At 35.6% G+C, this 20,777-nt stretch overlaps 1 long non-coding RNA gene across 1 annotated transcript; it reads right to left on the minus strand.

Moving 5' to 3' along the window:
• Positions 1-6,365: 6,365 nt before the first annotated feature.
• Positions 6,366-20,615, minus strand: LOC130684283 (uncharacterized). Its single transcript, XR_008998490.1, has 3 exons — positions 19,730-20,615; positions 17,268-17,370; positions 6,366-13,107 (listed from the first exon to the last, which is right to left on the minus strand). It is a non-coding gene; the product is annotated as an uncharacterized LOC130684283 (long non-coding RNA).
• Between the last annotated feature and the right edge of the window lie 162 nt (positions 20,616-20,777).

The following is a 20,777-nucleotide window of genomic DNA, read 5'->3' on the forward strand; positions in this document are numbered from 1 at the left end:
TAGGCCAAAAATTATAAAATTTTCTTGTGGGATATAAATGCATATAGATATAACACATACGAAAATTATCATGAAAATAATTGATTGTGTAATAATAGGCCTATCTGCATTGCAAGGTTTCTAAATTTTATATAAACCTGTTTACTGTTAACTCTAAATCTAAGTAAAAAGGACATATAATAACCCTCAGAGTAACCACTTTCCTACAGTAAACGATTTTACCTCTTTCAATTAAGACCTATGTCTAATTCATCTTTTATCCTGAATTATTCACCTTACAGTAATGAATCTAATACAACTGAATAAATATAATGAAACAACGTTGAGATGTTTTGAATCAACTCCTTTTAAATGGCTCTTGCTTACAGCTGAGTTATTATTCTACTTTTAACACAATGACATATAATAAATGCAGAGCAACTGCTATTATTATTAGTGTTCTTAATAATGTGTTCTTCTGAACACAATAATGTCATGGGTCACAATTTCTGAACCATCAAAGAATAATCAATTCACATATAAGGCACAGGTTTTAGAGTGCCCAGACTTAGGTTTGTGTTTCACTGATATGTGTTCCCTCAATTTACTTATGTGAAAAGTGAGATGATGATAAATGGACTATATTGGGCTATTGAAAAGATCAAATGAAAATTCATGTAAATAGCTTAGCACAGTATTTGGCACAAAGAAAGTGCTCAAAAACCACAAGCTGCACTACTGAAGGAAATTTTTTGGTTGACAATTCTTAATATGAATCCTTTAAAAATTTGTAATCCATGGATAATTATATATATCAACTCTGTACTGATCAAAATACCCGCTTAACCAGAAAATCCATTCCCCAACCTTGGTGGCCCACTGTATTATATAACTCTACTGTGTTATGAAAGCTTCCATAGTTCCTCATATTTTCCCCAGCTTTTCAATTCCACTAACAGCAAATATAGGATTGTGGACCTGTGATAGCAAACACATAAATTGCATTTATCATAAGCCAGGCATGTTCTAAGTGCTTTATATATAAAAATACTTGGTACACAACAAGCCTAGCATACAGATACTATGATTAGCCTCATTTTATAAATGAGGAAACTGAGGCACAAAGAAGTTAAATTATTTGCTCCAAGTTACATATCTAATATGATGTAAAACCAAGATTCTGTTCCAGAGCTTATTCTTTAATCACCTTGCTATGTTGGCTCTCTGAAATCTAATTTAAGTCCTACTGATCTGTAAAGCAACATGTGTAAAGGTCATACTAAATAAGAATTTCTAAATTCAGCTGGATATTAGTCAGTTTCTGGCCAAAAAGACCATTAGGACTGTAGAAAAACTTCCCTGCTCTGTGTGCACTCCTGCACTATGAACAGAAATAGAAAACCTTACTCAAAGTGCCAATATGTACAATACCCACCAGTATGTACCAATAACCACAATTTTTTTTCTCTGCTATGCTGGCAGTGAAAGAAACAGCAGGGAGTGAGAAATTGGTGGGAGAGGCAAGCAGAAGGGAAAATAACATGTGAAAATCAATAGAATCCCAAGTGGGCAATCTTTTGTCACCCCCATGTGCTCATTCTTTCTCTTGACAGAACAGGGTGGCAGGTTGTCTGGGCTTGACTTGAAGTCACATTGCACTGGGTCTCCTTGATCTCTTCTTGAGGAATTAAATAAAAGTCACATTAGAATGCTGGTTATTGACTTAGAACATTTCCCACCTCTGATTCACTCAATGTATTAAATGCAACTTGAAAAGCTTTACCAGACTTTTCTATAACTTAAATTCAACTACAAACACAGAACGGCTTCTTTGAGGTCTCTGTAGTAACTATAACAAATTATTACCTTTTCTTTGAAAATCAAGCAATCAGCATTTTAGAAATTCGATTTCTTTACAGATATATAATAACCATACTCCATCCAAATATCTTCTGTTTAGGTGATTAGCTTTGCAGTCTACGATATAACTGCTGAAAGTGTATTTTTTTAATGAGATGTTTTCACTGTGTGTCAAAGAAACAAGGTATTCATTGTGTCCCTCACCATCCTGGATAGTCAAACCTAGGCTGTAGTTGTAGGTTGAAAATCATTTTAATTATATGTCTATATTTCTGTTGGAAAACAATCTACTTTATTTTATACTCTTGTTTTCCTATTCTCATTTCAAGCCCCGAGCCCCCAGGTAACCACTGTGTTGGCTCTCATGCTTGAAAAACAAGTTTAGTGAGATTAGATTTGATTCTCCTTGGTGCAAACATTGGTTCATATATTGTATTTATGGTATTCAGAGCACATACAGAAAGTAAAGAAGTCCAAGAATCAAAATTTCACTTAATTTTAAAAAGATTTGGAATTTACTTGATTCTAAAAAATTTAAAAAGCTAATTTAGTTATACCATATTGAAAAATCTGAAAAACAAATGATAACTTAATAATAAATGACCCACTTCTAGATCCCAGCATTGGATACCATCGACTATTTAAATAAATAAACAAACAAATAGCTTATGGTCAAATAGGCAAAAGTGGGAAAAGACAAAATAATTGTATACATGAAACTTTCAAATAACTCTGTAGCCTCTATTCTCTCTCCCCAAAGGCATCACTGCCATTGTGGGACAGTGAACTTTTCTCCTCATTGCTGAATTGACCCGATCTCCTCTCCTGTGGGTGATCACAGCAAGGGTGAGTACACTAAGTGAATCAGGGGGAAGGATTGCTGGCAGGGATATCAGCAGACAAGGTATGAAAACAGCTCTTCTCTGGATTTTACCAGGGCAATCACATTAAGGTAAGAGAAACTTTCATTGAGCTAGGAGGAAACGGTTATTATCACAGAAGCCCTCTTTTTTCATCTGGTTATAATTAAACATCATGGGCTAAGGAAAAGGAAACTAGCATTTGAACACACTGGTTGGGGCACCTTGATGGTACTTTGTTCATGTGATTTCATTTGATGGGTCTCAGAAATGCTGTAACATAAGTGTCTTCCTCCCTTATTACACTGATGAGACCAAGCCAAGAAGCTGGGGTAACTTGTCCACCATCTTTCTATCAATAAGTAATAAAATAGGATTCAAATACGGGTCTGTGTGACTTCAAAGCATGTGCTCTTCCCATTGTATTTGGAAAACTTTGCTTCCTGACAAACAGGTTCCCCCCTTCATGCCTCTCTTCTCAGAAATAGAAGCTCATTATATATAAGCCCTTCTCCCTTACCTGAGCTGGGAATTCTCCTTCAAACTAGAATGTCCTTGCTTCCCTGAGACAGAGACTCTTCCTTAATCAACTATTTTCCCGTGAACATCTTCAGGGAATTCCATCTACAAAAGCACTTTGGACTAGAAACCAGCAAAGTCAAAACAAAAGGACAAAATCCTCTTAAAATGTGCTTTTTGAAATGGAGGTAATGAACATTGTTTGTAGTACAAATGAATCCTGGCAGTTTAGGTTCAGGTCTATCTAGATAACCCTCAAAAATGGACCCGTGTGCTCAAGTGTCAGTGATGGTTTAGCATGCCTAGACTTCAGGCCTCATAGATGGATGCCACTCCACAAGGATTTCTGCATCTAGGGGTGGGGAACGTGGAAGCAGACTTTGAGCCATCCTCAAGTTCTTTACTTTCTTCACACCAGACTTTCTGAACAGGTAAGAGGAAATTAAAGTGAGTGTGGGGTAAGAAATTTGAAACTGCATATTAAATATGACCTTTCTAAAATCAAGAGGCCAGCAAGACACAACCCACAGCAGAATTTAATTTTGCCTACACAGTAGTTCCACCATAGTTTGCACACTTCAGGATATCTACTTTGGTGCTAAGGAATGTGGGGGGCTATATTTCAAGAAGAATTACATGGACAGTGTTTATAGAATTTTCATCCAGGTTATAGAGAGGCATGAAAAGTATTCTCACCACAGAACACTTCTTTAGAGATCAAAATTTTCTGCCTTTCATATTTGGTGCCTATCTCCTGGCCCACAATTGGACAATCCTTCCTATCATTCTTTAGTAGTGGATACCAGCCAACTCATTTCTTCTTTTTCTTCTTCTTCTTATTTTTTTTATTAAGGTATCATTGATATACACTCTTAGGAAAGTTTCACAAGAAAAACAATGTGGTTACTACATTCACCCTTACTACTGAGTCCCCCCCACCTACCCCATTGCAATCACTGTCCATCAGTGTAGTAAGATGTCACAGAGTCCCTACTTGTCTGCTCTGTGCTACACTGCCTTCCCCATGACCCCACACACACCATGTGCACTGATGATACCCCACAATCCCCTCTCCCTCCCTCCCCACCCTCCCTCTCCCACCCCTCCCCTTTGGTAACTGCTAGTCCCTTCTCGGAGTCTGTGAGTCTGCTGCTATTTTGTTCCCTCAGTTTTGCTTCCAGCCAACCCATTTTTTCATAAATTACTACTCAACTTTGTTAAACTTGCAGCTTTATGAGAATACTTGTGACTTCTGTCTGCTGCCTATACACACATTTTAAAAACTACACTTGTAGCCTTAATTTATACTTTATAAATGATACCCTGTTAGTAAAAGTGAAAATTCTCCTGAAGTCAGAACATGAAGGATTAGTTTTCCCCAAAACTGGGAAATAAGGAGAAATGACCTCAAATGGCTAAGCTTAGCATGCAATGACTAATAACAAGAGATATAAAAGAGAGAAGAAAAGCTCTCAGACCAGTCAAGTTGACTGTGTCTTGTATGTATTAACAGTCAAACAATGTTTATTTAACCAATTCCCTTTGTTCTGATTTCACATTCATCAAGTAAGCTTCAGGTTATAATTTGATGTCTCATGTTCAATTATCTACAGAATGGACTGGTTATAGACTACAGTTCTCTGAATAGCATGACAACTGTATTTCCCATTAAAACTTATTAAATTAGCACTCAGTTTTGGATATCAACCTTGTGAGCATGGTTTACATAAAACTGTCATTGAGAAATGCACCCATTGTTGTGAGCTGACCAACATGTTAGGGCTTTAAGTATAGACAAACTTAGGGTCAGATCATTTACTGCAATAAATCCACCAAAATAAAGTTATGGTTCTGTGAGGTATTTAAAATGCCAGTTGCTGGCTCAAGCCTGACAATACAGCTCTCACAGACTGGGTCTGTCTTCACATTTGTATTACTTCGATGCAACAGTGTTAACCATAGCAGCCCATTCATTGCTGGCATCCTAGTCAGGCTTATGCACAGGAATTTAGCACAAACAGAACATATTCCTCACATCTAATTGGGGGAAAAATGTGCTTTTGTTGTTTTCTCATCCTATTCACGTCAATGGTCACTTTTAGCAAGAAAAGTGAAATTAAAGAAGGGAAAGTCAATAATCATCACTCTCCCATTGCCACCAAGAGCACTGAGCTAATACATAAAAGGTAACACTTCACATGCATTCCAGACTTACAGGATTTTCCCAATTTACTATACATGTTTACTTTCACCAATTAATAATAAGGAAATACAATATTTTTTTCCTGTGCAATTTTTCTGTCTTGAACATCTGAAAGCAGACAGATTTGCAAATCCATCATCAAGGAAGGATACCATAAATATATTTTATTCATGTTTACCCATGTTATCCAGAGAGTTGTTTGCTTTTCCTACTGGTTCTGGGGAAAAAGTGAGAGCTCTACTTTACAGGACTACCATAAACAGTAATGTAATTTCATGACAGCGAACATGAAGAAACACTTCTCTATCAGCTTCCAGATGTGTTTTGAATTAAATCAACTGATATTTATTGAGTCCCTAATATGCATGCTCAGCACAGAGAAATTCCCAAGTTTATATTTATGAAAATGTTATGTTTGAAGTAGGTTTTATGTATTTATTTGAAATTGTATGGAGACAGAGACAGGTAGGGTCTTCATTGTTCTCATGTAGATATCACAAAAAGTTTCTTTTGTTGTGAAAAATGAAATAAGATCTGTAAGTCTCAGTTCTAACTATATTATAGATGAAGGAGAATTAAAACTTGACTTGAACATCATAACCACTGAAGTCTTAGGTGTAGTCCTACTGATCATTAATAGCCTTTGAAACTGCTTAATGAAGAGATGGCTTCTGCCATGCACAGCTATACATTTGCAGGGAAAGAGAGTATACTGCCGTTGCTAGAAACTATCAGCAATAACACCATACAAACCACCCTATTCCTATTCATCAATAAAAGCTTCGTGAAAAAGAAAAAGAAAAAATGTTCCATAAATAATAAATAATATCCATAACAAATGTATATTTCTTAACTCTGAGTACTCTATATACACACACACACACACACACACACACACACACATATATATTACTGCTTATTATTTTTATAATGCAGGAGATGATATATCTTTTGAATGGGTGTGGACACTGAGGAACCATAAATTCCTCAGTTTCCTGGGAATGTGACTGCATTTTCAGGATGCTTTTGAAGGAGTGATAGTGATCTCTGATGAGAAGACTCAGTTTTCCTAAGTTTAGAGAATGGACTATGCCAAGAACTTTCTCACAAGTGACGATAAAAACCCCTCTGAGAACTAAAAGATTCTAAGTAGCTAATCAGAAATAATATTGCAAGTCCCATAGGCTGAGTTTTGGTGGCTTAGACATATTTTTCTTGTTTTGTTGTCATCATTGCTGTTTCTTTTTTTGATGTAACATTAAATCCCCCTTTACTGACCTCATCTCAGTTTCTGTTTATGCAGTCTTTTTCTTAAAGTCTCTCAATAATTCCAGTGTAAACTGAACTAGCTTCTCTAGCCTCTGCAATGTAATACACAGTGGACATGTGTCATGAGCCATTCTACTTCTTAATAGCACTCTCATGTCCTTTTAGGGAATGATTTCCCCTCCTTGCATGTGATTGCAATTGGAGAGTAATTGTAGGTGTCTGCTTTATCAGGCTCCCATCTCTAAATACAACCACAGGGTGGGCACACGACCTAACGTCAGCCCACTGAATGCTTTAATACTACAGTATCAATTGGAGCAAGTGAGGCAAGAACAAAACAAATGGTTGACAGTCATATACAGTAGTGTCAGCATAACAGCAGAATCCAGACTGTTCCAGCCAAGCTATGGTGGCTATATATCCTGCTTCTCTGCTCTTCAGAGCTCCCTGGAATCCTCCCCATTCCCAAGCCTGGCCACCTACCTAGCCTCCAACTACTTCTGAGAGCCTCTGATATTTTTTAAAACAACTCAGTTTTTGCTTAATTTAGTCAGTGGACTTCTGTTACTTGCAATCAATATCCCTTACTAACATACTATATAAGTCAGTAGTTGATTATATATTTTCTATCATTTTTGTATTTCAATTTTGTCTCTCCAACAAGATTTTAAGTTATAGAGTTAATATTTACTAAATGTTGAAAGTCTTAGGAAAATAAAAAATATAAACTTAAGGGAATTTTAAAAATAAGTTACAGATGAAGAAACAGATGCTATAGCTAAGTTTGTCACAGGTCACATACTTAGCTGTGGAATCAAGACTAGAACAGAGATTACCTGCTCTACTATTTATTACTCTTTTCACCAGAATAACGCTTCCTTCTTGTTCATTAGGTGATTTTTTGAAAACATTAAGACTAAACAATGAATCATATTCTCAGATAATATTCAAAGAGAATATAATGTGCATTCAAACAAGGAGCCCTAAGAGCAGTTATACAGCACTCTAACAAAACAATAGAACTGCATCCGTCATTTTAGGATGTCATCCTGCAGAGCTAATGGAACATAGGAAATAATTCCCAAGAATGTGCCAAAAAAGTAATTTCCCATAAGAACCCAAGGAAATATACTCGTGTAATGATGACTACAATAACTGATACACTATTCATAAGCCTTCATTTATCATGAGCTTTATAGAGTTATTTCCATACTGAACAGAAATTTTTCTCTCAGTTTCTTCCATGAGACAGCTGCAATACTTAATGTTCCAGGATTAACTAAAAGGTATCATGTTGGATTCAGAGTGACTATTTGCATAAGTGTAGCAGGGAGAAGTTTAAGGATGTGCTGAGACATCTGTAATTCATATTAGAGAAGAAGCTGGGAACATTGTTGCAAGCGGGCTGAGCACACATCCTTAGTAGTCTGCACATTCTCTAATGTGGTTATGGAAGAACTGCACTGCAATGAGAGAAAATGTGTACTGATCAGGCCAGAGATTTCTACCTGTAGAGTTTAAAGCTAAGTCCAAGAGGAAAGGTTTCCTGTTTGGGGGTTTAAATGATAAATACCAAAGGGCCGAACTTGAAGTTGCCATGCTCTCATTATTTTCCACACATTTTCTATACACTGGCAAATTAATAGTTTGCTCTTCTTTCTTTTGGCATGATTAATATGAACTATTTACAACACTTGAACATATAATTTCAGTCTTACAGCAAACATATATATCATCTACAATCTAGATGCCAATTATAACTACGTAAGTATGCAAACCCCTCATGATGGGTGAGAATCTAATCCTAAAGTTTGAAGTGTTGAGTGAGATGATAAATGAATACATAAATGAATTTTTTATAACTATCTTGATATAACAGTAGCATTGAGTTCATAAGAGAACAAATGCAAGGTGTCTTATCAGTTTCTTACCTCTGAGATCAGAATTATTTAGAATGATATGTGATATGTGATCCATTAAATAAAATGAAGTTAAAAATTCAGAATCTTCTACAAAGAGGTTAGAGCCAAGAAAAAATCCTTTAAAATTTTTTAAGCAAAGTAAAGTAACCATCAAAATATTTTACTATGGCCTCCATGGCCTTCTGCTACCTGGTCTCTGCCTACTTTGACAGAAGTATCTTCTATCACTGCTTGCCTCACAAACCAAACCCCATCCATGTTGATATTCCTTTGTTAGTCCTATGTTGGGGATTTTTACACTTTGTCCCAAAGTTTGGAATGAGTGGCTCTTTCTCATCATGGAAATTCTCATCCTAAAGAGGCTTCCCAGACCACCAAAGATAAAGTATCTTCCTACCCACTCCCGTCTTCATAGTTACTTTGGACTCATTATCTATTTGCTTCATAGCATTAACACCAAACAAAGTTATCCTATTTATTTGTAATCAGTTTACTTACAGTTTGAACTCTATGGAGGAACAAACATGAAACAGCTTTATTTTTTTCCAAAGACTGCCTTAACCTTGTACTGTTTAATTTTCTTTTCCTGCCTCTTAACAAAATGCAGGCAGCTCTTAAAGCTGTTGGGTCACTTTCAATTATTCAAAGTCCAGTCTAGTTCATTTTTAAACCTCAGTCTCATTCTCTTTTCCAAGATGTTCCTTTCCAGTATCCTCCTTCATACCTCTTCTCCATTCCTTCCAATATTAAGGCTTTTAAATTGGAGATGAAAAGGAACACAAATATGAAAGATAGTGAAGATCTTAGGTAACTGGCTGCCCGAAGGCAGTGCTTCTTTCGTCACAGAGGCTTTGGTACATATCACCTAACCTTTGATATTCTCCTTACAGCATACCTCCAACTGCTGGCTCTTCAGAAAACTCCAGGGAATCCTGACATACACAAACCCTTTCTGTCTTACTTCTTCCAAAGTTCCCACAACAGCTGCCCTGTGGCACACCATAAAGCTCTTAGTGTCAAGACCTACTCACCAGGCGAGGCACCAGGAAGGCAGCTCAAGTCCACCTACCATCATAGTGTTGTATGTGAACTGGGGAGCTTCCCTAACTTTTCCAGGCAAAGTATCGAAGACAGGCTACTCTCTCTGTTCTGCAATTTGTTTCTGATTTTTTCCCCCCTGTGTTAAAATGGCATAGAGGCAGCTCCACAAATACATGCATAAGCAGATGATCCATCAGAAAACAAGCTGCAGTCTCTTGCAAATACCCCAATCTCTGTGGGGTATCTCTTGCAGCTCTCTTGCCGATCCTCTCACTTGCCTTTGTGGTTAACAAACATTCAGTTGACTTTTCGGGGAAACCTCAACTTCACCAAGTAGAGGAAAAGTAAATGCCAAGCATTCTTACTTTAGGTAGCTCATTTTCTCCTTCTCCCTCTATTCCTTCTTTAATTCTATGAAAAACTGAATAGGAGTGAAGAAACAGGGCCTGGCCTGACATTTGGGAGAATCAGTAAAGCAACTACAAACCTTGTGGAGATGTCTGTCCCCAGTCCTTTGCTGCTCTCTTTAGAATTCAGAGCACTCAACATATTTTTTAACCTCAGATTTGGCTTCTAGCCATCAATTCAGGAGCAACAGCAAGAACAACAACAAAAAGATCTTTTTTCAGCAATCCATATTAAATTTTATTTTACTTACATATGTTTATTTTTTAACACCTCCCACCAGAGCAAAAAATTAAAGAGGGCAAGGATGCCTTAATTGACGACCACATTCACATCCTCTAGTATAGGGCTTGGCACATAGGAAGTATTGAATAATATTTACTGATTCATGATATTAATGAAAGAATAATAATAGAGTGTAAGGAAAGTTGAAGTTTGAGGGTTTTACTACTACCCCAGTGCTCAGAACAAGAAAAGGCAATCCCAGGCCTATAACAGTAACCGGACTAACTCTCCTGTAACAGGCTAGTGACCAAACAAACAGAAATCAGGTCCCTCCCCAACCCCTTTCCTTTTCTCTCTCTCTCTCTCTCTCCTTCCTCAATTCCTATGTCCCTTGGCTCTCTCTCCTTGCCTTTCTCTCTCCCTCCTTGTCTTTCTTTTTTCCTTTCTTAAATAAGGAACAAAAAAAGTAGAACCTCATATCAATATATAGGGTAAACAAAGGAGATTATATTAAGAAGAAATTTTGAAATGTTGGGAAGCCAGAACAGCAAGTTGGCTAGTTTAGAGCAGATCATAAAACTGAGTTTCAAAGGACCTTAAATGAAGAAAACAACAAGATAGCTATAAACAAAGAACCTAGTGTTCTTCATATCTTCAATATGAAAAGATCCCTGGTCTTACAACTGCCTTTTCACCCAACTGTTAGACTAGAGGATAATGCTTCTTCAATATTTCCTCTTTCCTCCTCCTACTTTTTTTTCCCACTCAGAATATTCTCTTACCAATTTCACACTGGGGAAAAAGAAAAGTACTGAGCAATGTCTCCCTTAGTCCATTTTAAGATTTGCCTAAATTTCCTCCTGAAATTTTTTGTAGATCAGCAATGATTCCTGATCAAGTGCATCAAAAAATGTGATATATTCTAGGTGACTTCCAAAAGGGAAAGCAGAAGGACTTGCCCAGGAGCTATCAGACGAGCATGCACACTGTTGTCACTTACACTGCAGTGGCCTTAAAAAAGAGGGTCTAATGATAATGGAGTGGATGGCAGTCCCATCACTACTAAAAGGCCCCTTTTTACTGTCCCAGAACTTGAGTTTTTAAACTGAGCCCTTCTTTAAATATTTACTTGCTTTCCTTTCATTGCCCCCAGCACCATGTAGTTACTTATTGTATAATTTTGGACACCTAGATAGTTTCTAAGCAAAATATAACACTGAAATATGGTCACCCAACATATTCTTAATATATATGCTTTTGTTTTTTATAGTGGATATATTTGTTGGTCATATTAATGATTTTGTTCAGTTTGCTAACAAAATGTAAAAAGGATGTGTGTATCTCTAGAATGCTTTATGTGTGTATTCATTAATTCTGCTAATTTGTCAAATTGTATATGATACTTCTACACTCCCTTCTAGTTTTCTCTATGAAGTAGTAATTAGTTAATCTGATTGAAAGTTATAATTCATTATAGGTCATAAAAAACTATACAAAAGCAATAGTGGCAGAAAAGTACAACTGTGAATGCAAAGTAATGGAATGTGCTTTTGTTTTTAAGAAGGGTAGTTTTGTTTAAAGCAAAAAAGTCTGTTTTCTCTACATTGTGTTAAAGGATTATAGACAAATCTTGACTAGATGTAGAAAGGTATAGATTAACAGAAAAAAATAGACATTTGTCTCAAACTGCAAATGACAAGTCTAAAAAGAAGCAATGATGTGTTCAAGTTTTGCCAAAGTTCATTCAATTTTGATGGGTTTCTTCTTCTACAGTCTGTGTGATCTGTCTGCATGGTGGAAATTCCAGATCCTACCAAAATAGTTTTCTGTGTTTTGTGCTGACTTTCTCAAGCCTTTGATCATTAAGCAACAAAAGAATAAAGTTCCTCATCTCTTTCAATTGCTACATTCTTGTTTTTCAGAATATTATATTATCATTTTGATTAATAGGTTGCCAATTTATTGCATCTCAGGAGTACCAGATCCTGTTGTAATAGGTGATCTAAAGTATAAAGTACCCTTATAACTTTTGATTTGCTTTCTCCTAATAAAATCCTAGATTCAGAAAAATTAAAATTTCAGGATTTTCTTTACACCTAAATAACTTTGAAATTTCCCAGAATACTCCTTAAAATTCATGAAGATTTGTTTGTTTGCCTTATAAAAGAAATAATGGCCAAAATAATTGTTTTCTTAACATGTTCTGTGTTTCTCAATTAGTTCAACACTAAGTTAAAAACTGATCAAAACAATGATCAAATTAAAAGGTAAATTTTATAGATATAATATTGCTCACATAAGTGTTTCTGAGATTGAATGAATTGAAAGATCTTGGAGATTTGTCAGTACTCTCACTTGTCCACAAGACATTTTTAACCCCAGGAAAACAGTGATCAAATTCTTATGAAAAATTATGTACTGCACTCAACAAAGACTTTTACTGTCTTCAGTTTTGACATTGTTGGTTATTACAACAAAGTAACCACCATCATTTAGTCCCACTGACAAATGATTTCTGTTATCTTTTGATGCTGGCCAAAAGGCTCACAAGTTAAAATTTTAATCTTCAATATAGAAGGACAATTGCAAAATTTCATGGAAAGGATTGTGTCACATACTCTTAATCATTGATATTCTAACAAATAGGCTCATGAGTAACAACTTCAGAGCATAAAGATAACATTGCTTGCCCAATGGTCAGATACATGTAGGAACGAGAAGAGATATCCAGGACTCTTTGGTTCAGAAGCAGATGACTTCAAGAAAGCAGCCTGATGATCCAGAATACAGCAGAACAATAAATAAATGCATAAACCTAAATGAACTGATGAAGGAAATTGAATGTGATTATTTGGTCTGGAATACTGATAGCATTTATTTATTGTCTATTTTCTGATGCTTGTATGAAGTCTTTTCTTTTACTTGGTAATTTATCTCTCTCCAACTCTCAACATTAAGTGAAACATTTTAAAACTGGCTTATTTCAGTGCCTCTTTCAGAATTTAGAACCAAATACCTTTACTAAATCTCCATACCTTCTATGGAAATAAAGTTAATTGCATAGAGTCAATAAGAAGCTGTCTTCTTTTATCCAGGTATCAAATTCTTATAAAAAAAACTATGTATTGTATCCCAACAGAGAATTTTACTGTCTTCAATTCTGATATTGCCATGTAAGGTTATACTTGAGGCACATTTGAAAACAAATGATATTTATTTACATATGGAAATCACATCATTAAGGATCAACTGTTGTATTTTATGTGTGAAAGCAATGCCTACAAATCCCACCCAAGAAAAGTGGCCTGGTACCTGTTTTATGGTTAAAGGCTCACAAGTTATAAGCAACATCATTGGCCAGGAACCTCAGCATATTTTGGGACATAAAGTAGAAAGGAATTCACCAGAATCTATGAGCAATAAAGATAAAATCATTATGTATAGATTTTCTTGGGCTTCATTTCCATATCTTGTGACAGAAAAAAAAATAGATGCTTTTAAATTATTGAATTCCATATTCCTTAGTGAAATTATTTGGCAGAATTTAGTTCTTTGGCCTCTACATAGTTGATCTGTACTGAATGTGCAAGGAGGCATACATGATTAGTTAAACCTCTTGCTGAACTATGTAAATAATCAGGCCACAATGTAATGTGAGATCAGCCTTTTGTGTGTATGTGTGATTAAAAATCATCTCTAGAGGTTATTTATAAGCAAAAGAGTGGACAGTTAAGCAAAATCATCTAAATATGGAAATAAGGCAAAAAGGTAGGTGGCAAGAACCTTTCAATATCATACTGGGTGTTGTTCAAAAGACCAAGCCAAGGATTATTTAATTATTTAAAGGAATATATCTGTACTTGACTTGGCTATTTTCTATTAATTAAACACTCGGTGTCTATGACTTATATGTTAACTTGTAAATATTGACTAGTAGAGAATCAGTTTAAGAACAATTGCAGTGAATTTACTATGACAATGAACTGTGAAGGAAGAATCTTTTATTGAGCACCGCCTAAGTGTCAAAAACTATACATTGCTCAGTTAGTCATAAAAACAACCTTGAGTGATAGGTGTGATTATCTTCATTTTACAAGTATGAGAGTTGAAGTTCAACAGATAAAACGATTTTCCACATTATTTAGCTAGTAAATGGTGGAGCCAAGTGTCAAACCCCAAATGTTCTTTTAAAACCTACGCTCTTTCTACTACATTAGTCTACCCCTGGAGATAAAACTTTTTTCTAACTACCACAAAGTTATACCTGCCACTCCTGCAAACTGAAAATAATATCTAAATGTCATGAAAAAAATATGCTAGTTAGACAGGCAGAATTTCATGATGGGAAATATAAATACATGTTCTATGTGCATGGAGTAAAAGATCTATGACTCATCTCCTGCAACCCACTAAGTGTTTAGTTGAAGATTGCTCTTTATCATCTAGCTAGATAGCAATTAGAAGTGTGTGAGACAAAGTATCCCTTAGGAAAAACTAGCTAAAGAATAAATCATTTAAAGTGCTTTGCAGACATTACCTAATACATTTTCACACATCCCTGTGAGCTACACAGCCCTACACAAAATGGATCCTAATTTGTTTACAGACATTCAAAAAGGTGATACAGTATAAAGGAAGGCCAAGATGCTGCTAACAACATTAGACTTACCTCAGGCCTCAGGCAGTTTGGTCATTTCAACTGAAACACCACTAAGTTAATTAACCTCTGCTGTTTTCCTTAAGCTGCTTAATGAAAATGTCAGTACCATTTGGGCCAGAAGGCTGTGAAGCCAGGCAGGTCATTTAGAATTTTTTTCTCTCCTTTAAGTTGCCCCATTCTAATCAATGGCTAACATCTTTCACCTTAGAAACGATGGGAAATACTCATATTCTCTTCCCTAAAGGTACCTTTAAAGAAGCAATGAACTGTGGATTTCCAACTAATTTAAAACAACTATTCTACCCAAAGAAGAATTTGTCTTAGCTTTTGAGGATGACCCGGGGCAAAATAATTGTTACACTACCATCCCTTCCCCCTTTATTTTTTAAAATAGAAATATTGATTTCACCTAAAAAAAAGTATACAACTTGGGAATGGAGTAGAAGATACATTTTTCTGTCCTAGAGGAAGGGTATTGGGTTTGCAGAATTTCACACATGAAATCTAATATGTATTGTATTTTCTGGGTTTTAATTTTCAAACATACTTCAATGTAAATGGGAAGAAACTGAAGAAATGTTATGATAATCTTTCCCAAATTTGTCCCCACTCCAGTCTTTCCCATGTCAGTAAGTGGCCCCTGAAGCTATAGTTAAACAGGCCAGAAACAGAAGTCACCCTTGATTCTCCATCTCCCTTACATCCCACATGCAATTAATCAGCAAGTTCTGTTGGCTTTACTTATAAAAACTATCTCCAATCTGTCCACTTTTTGCTCATCTCCTTTGTTTCACCTTTTCCAAACCAGTGAAGTGAATAAGACTACTAGGGTGGGGAGTGAAGAGTTTTCTAGGAAGTACAGATATTTGGAAAACACTACAATAGTCAGCAGAAGGAAAGGAGACAGAAAAGCAGCAGAAAAGGTAGGAGAAAGAGAATACAAATGGGATAAGCAGAGAATTTAGAAAGAAAGGACCAGAGACCTAAGGTTAACTCTCAAGTGTTTCCCAATCTGAAGACAAGAAGCACATGTGTGAATAAAAGATGAATTCAGGACATGTTTCTTACATTGAAGACTATTATAACATGTATGAAACTTTTACTATACAACTTCTAAATAATTACTGAGAAGATTCCTATATAAGTTTTTCAAGGTGAGATCTTCCAGATTAAAACAAAACAAACAACAAAAGAACAACCGCAAAAACATATAATAAAATAATTGAGTAATTCTTTAGAATTTCTTACTCTTTTGTCTCAGTTTTTGAATATTTGAGTAAATACAAATCAGATATTTGGATTTTGTTTAGTTTTGCTTTGGGTATACTCAAATTGATCAAAGAATCTGAAGGCCAATATTCAAATTCATTGTGATAAAAAAACATTTTCAGTCTTCTATGGGAAATCAGTCACTTGTTCAGACAAGTCAAAATTCAGTTTGGAAAATATTTATCTACCCCATAGTCTTAAATATTCCAAGAAGTCTCTCAATTTTCTCCAGTGTTCTTCATTAAGTGATCTTTAATCAGAATGTAAGGAATATTAATATTTATTAAGTTCAAGGCATATCACATATTAAAAGACAATTTTTAGAAGAGGCTATAGCATGACTTTCATACAGATATAAAATGAACATGTGTCAAAGCTTTTATTTAATTCATTAATTAATGAGGGAACCAGCAGGATATCACAGCTGGTTGAAAGGAGAATTTAAAGAACCACACATACGTGGGCATTAGGAATGGTGAAATAAATTTGCTGAACAAATGTAAAACTTCAAAACTGCTCAATATACACAGGGCAATAATCAACTGAATCCCAATGAGATAAAATTTGTATTTCTATGAACAAGAATCATTTGCATTACTGTGAGTATTATATAACTTAACAGCAATGTAAAATAGCTCAAAGACAATAAAAGCTTCAGAGACCCCATAGAATCTGGTAATCTGGACAATGCCCAGTGTTCCACTGAAGACATAATATCTTGGTCCATTTCTAAGTCTTTCACAAATTTTACCAACAAATAATACAAAAAGTACTAACTCCCTGTACCCCAATATAAAAAATCTTGAGAGAGGGGAATGAAGAAGAGAAAGATAAACATAGTAACTGAATAGATTATAAGACACAGTGGGATATATCCCAAAAGACTGAACTGGTAATTTCCCGATGAACAGAATATGCACAAGTAAGGAAGATAACTGTTCTGACTGGATGGTGTATGTGTTGAATGCATTCTGAAGCACAGAAAGAAAGAAATAACTGAGAAATCAGAAGAGGGAAAGAGTTATATAGGAACCATAAGGAACCATGATGCTTACTTCATTGAAGAGGCAAATGGAGCAGGTCTTTAAAGGAGAAAGTTCTTCTGATTGTGGCAATCATTTCGCAAAGTATACTAATATCAAACCATCACATTGTACCCTATAAATATAAACAAATTTATCTGTCAATTATACCTCAATAAAACTGGAGGGGGAAAAAGAGAAAAAGGGCTTTAAATAAGTAGAATACAATGTGTGGGGGAAAAATATTTCAAGGTAAGGAGATAGTAAGAGAGAAGAGACAGATATGTAACATTCCTGGTGTATAGTTTAGCATGGTTAGATGAAATGAGAGCTAAGGAGAAGAAATGCAGATTTAGGCCAAATCACAGACAACTTTAAAGGTGTGAAGAGGCTGGGAATTCATTTTGTTCCAATAGGGAACCACCAAAGTTTTTAAGCAAGGAAATACCAAGATCAAATGCAAGCATTAGACAAATAACTCTATAAGCAACTGGGAAAAAAGACACTGAGAAACTAAGAAATTAGAAGCCAGGAGGCCAGTAGACACCTGTTGCAATGGTAAGGTTGGAGCCTAAACCAGAGCATTCTTAGGGAGAAGGAAAGAGCTTTGAGGGAGGTAGAATGAACAGGTTATAGTGACGCACTAAATGATTCTCATTTTCTATGCCCTCATATCAGTTAAAAATTGGAGCATGTACCCCTCTAACTTACATATATTTATTGATAAAGTTTTTCCTGCTTTACTAAAGAACTAATATAATACATGTAATTTGAAACATTCATATGTGCTCACAAACTTTTTTCTCTCAAAGACAGGTTTAATTCATGTTTGGATGCTTAATTTCTGAATATCTTGCTAACTTTAATGGCCTCATATCAGTAGTAACTCTCATCTCAAAGCACCAAGTACTTTTCAGCAAGATTCATTGTTTACAATGAGCAGATGTGAATTCTTATTTCAAACAATTTGAAATCTTGATAATTTCAAAATTTGTCATGATTTCTTGCAAATTTAAGTGTCCATATACATGTGTGTCATGTATGAGATATAATCCATATACATATCAGATATATGAGATGTATATCACATATACATACTTTTCTTTAACCACAATGTGTAGCTCATAAAGAGCTTGAATTAGGAGTAGAAGATTCCATTCTATAGCTCCTTGTTTGCTAGTGCTTATAAGATTGGAATCATCTTCAATTCACATTCCCCATAAGGATTTTTTAAGTCATTTTCCATTTTGTGAGTTTACGTGCAAGTATATAATTTGTGAATTCGTTTGACAGGCTTATAGGCACAATATGCTGAAAGTCAACAAAAAAGTGGACCATTGTCCATCTCTCCACAAGTGTGACTTTCCAGTCTTCCCTCAGGATTCCTCTCAAGTGCGCTTGACATGACTCTCTACATAAAGCCCAAGTTAGAGTACCAAGGAAGCCTTATTTTAAATGTTATTAAACCTTATTTTATTGTAGTTAGGAATGTTGAAATAACTTCCTAGGCTCAAGATGGAGTTACACCTGCTCCAGGACGCCACATCAACAAACTGAAACTTAGATAACTTCTGTGTCCCTTGACACAAAATGCTCCACTTGACCAGAAATGCAATATATCCAGTAATCCTGGTTTCCCAAGAAGATAATCAGGTAAATTAAAGAACTCTAAAAAGTACTTTCATATAAGGGGTTTGCAAAAGCAAGAGGACCCTTCTTGAAGATTCATGGAAAAGGAAAGAAGACAGCCAGAAGGATGTAATGGCATGGAAACAGAAAAGATTTTAAGACAGCAAATCTTTTAACAATACTGCAGAATCAAGAAGGATAAAGCTAAGATAAAGACGTTGGATTTGGTAATTTATGATGTGGGGGACATTTGAAAGAGTGGTTTAAGTAAAGTAACAGAAGCAGAGGTCAGTTTTCAAGTGTTACAGGAACCAATAAGTAATCAAAGAAAGAAAAAGGGGAAGCGTGAATAGTTACCAGACTGTTCCTTCAAGAAGTGTATGGTTAGAGGAGATGAGAGAGGTGCTTTAAATAGGAACAGGAAGCATTTGACCTTATAAGTAGAGCAAACAGTGAAGAGGGATAAACTGAAGGCAGAAATAAAGAGAAACTTATGAGACTACATTCTCAGATGAAATTTGTACTGATACAATTCAGGACACAGATGAAAGACAGTTTGGGGAAGGGAGAGGAGGAATTTTTCAAGTCAGAAGGGAACTACAGTTAATATATATTGCATATTTCAAACTTGCTAAAGAATAGCTTTCTTTCACCACAAGAAAAAAAATTTTTTAACCGTGTATGACAACAGATGCTACCTGAGTTTATTGTGATGATCAATTTGCAATACATACAAACGGGATCATTTCATTGTACACCCGAAACTATTATATGTCAGTCATACCTCAATATAAAAAATCAGATTATTGTAAAAGTATAGAATGGACACAGTGGAGCAGGAACAGCTTATACCAAAAGCGTCTCACCTCAAAAACTGTGCTCCTCCTATTGTGTTGGCTGCTCCATTTCCACCTCCTTTTCCTGTCTTCCTTATCCCCATGACCTCCTGTGATACAATGGGAAATAGGTATTTGGTTTTAAAAAAAGGGAGAGGAGGAATAAAATGTGGTAATCTGTTTTTGTTTTTATTTCAAGTAATGCATGGGTTGAAAGAGTTTCTATCAGATGGTTTCTCTTTTTATCAGATTATCAGGGGGTGAAGTAACCTGTTGAGTATTAGTAAACATTCTGGAAAACTTAGGGATAGGCAAATAAACATGGAGTCACTAGGTAGTTTTTAACATCATATGATTTGAGCTTACGAAAGTTCAGTTGGGTTAGAGATATGGTGGAGAGGCAGTAAGATTGGTTTTGGGAGCTAGACCTGAGGAAGGTGACCTAAAAGAATAAGCAATTCAGGCAAGAAATCATGTTTGAAACAGCAAGGGGATGGACAGGAGGCAGCATATTAGAGCATCACATAGAAGGGAGAATGGGAGTGGATCAAGTGGACACCACAAAATCAGCACTACTCTTTCTAGATACTTATCAGAGAAGGAAAGACAGACAGAGAGGTAAACACACAGTGACAGAATCCATGGATGTGTCTCACTAGAAAGAGAAACTTACTGGTGGAAGGGAAACAGCCAGGAGAGAAGGAGAGTTAAAGAAGACCCGAAGAGAGGATTATTGACATAAGGATAACTGATAGAGTCATCATCATCCCCAGGAAAGGAGGACAGGAAGAGATTCATAACAGAGGTAAGGGATTAGCTTTAAAAGGAAGGGAAGGAAGAAAGGTCCACAAGCTATTTACAATTATTTCAGAAAGCCTTCTGGAAATTGCAATTAAATAAAATGTCAAGTTTCTTTACTTTTGGCAAGCATTAAATCAACCCTGTGGGCTAACACTGGTTATCTCATGCTCATCAGAAATTCTAATTTGCTGTTGATGACATCACAGAAATTTCTAGGATTTGATTGGTGGGCATATACTGTTAGCAGAGTTATTGATCTAGTTTTTACAATATCTGA

This window comes from Manis pentadactyla, chromosome 7 (assembly GCF_030020395.1).
Source record: "Manis pentadactyla isolate mManPen7 chromosome 7, mManPen7.hap1, whole genome shotgun sequence".
Taxonomy (NCBI): domain Eukaryota; kingdom Metazoa; phylum Chordata; class Mammalia; order Pholidota; family Manidae; genus Manis; species Manis pentadactyla.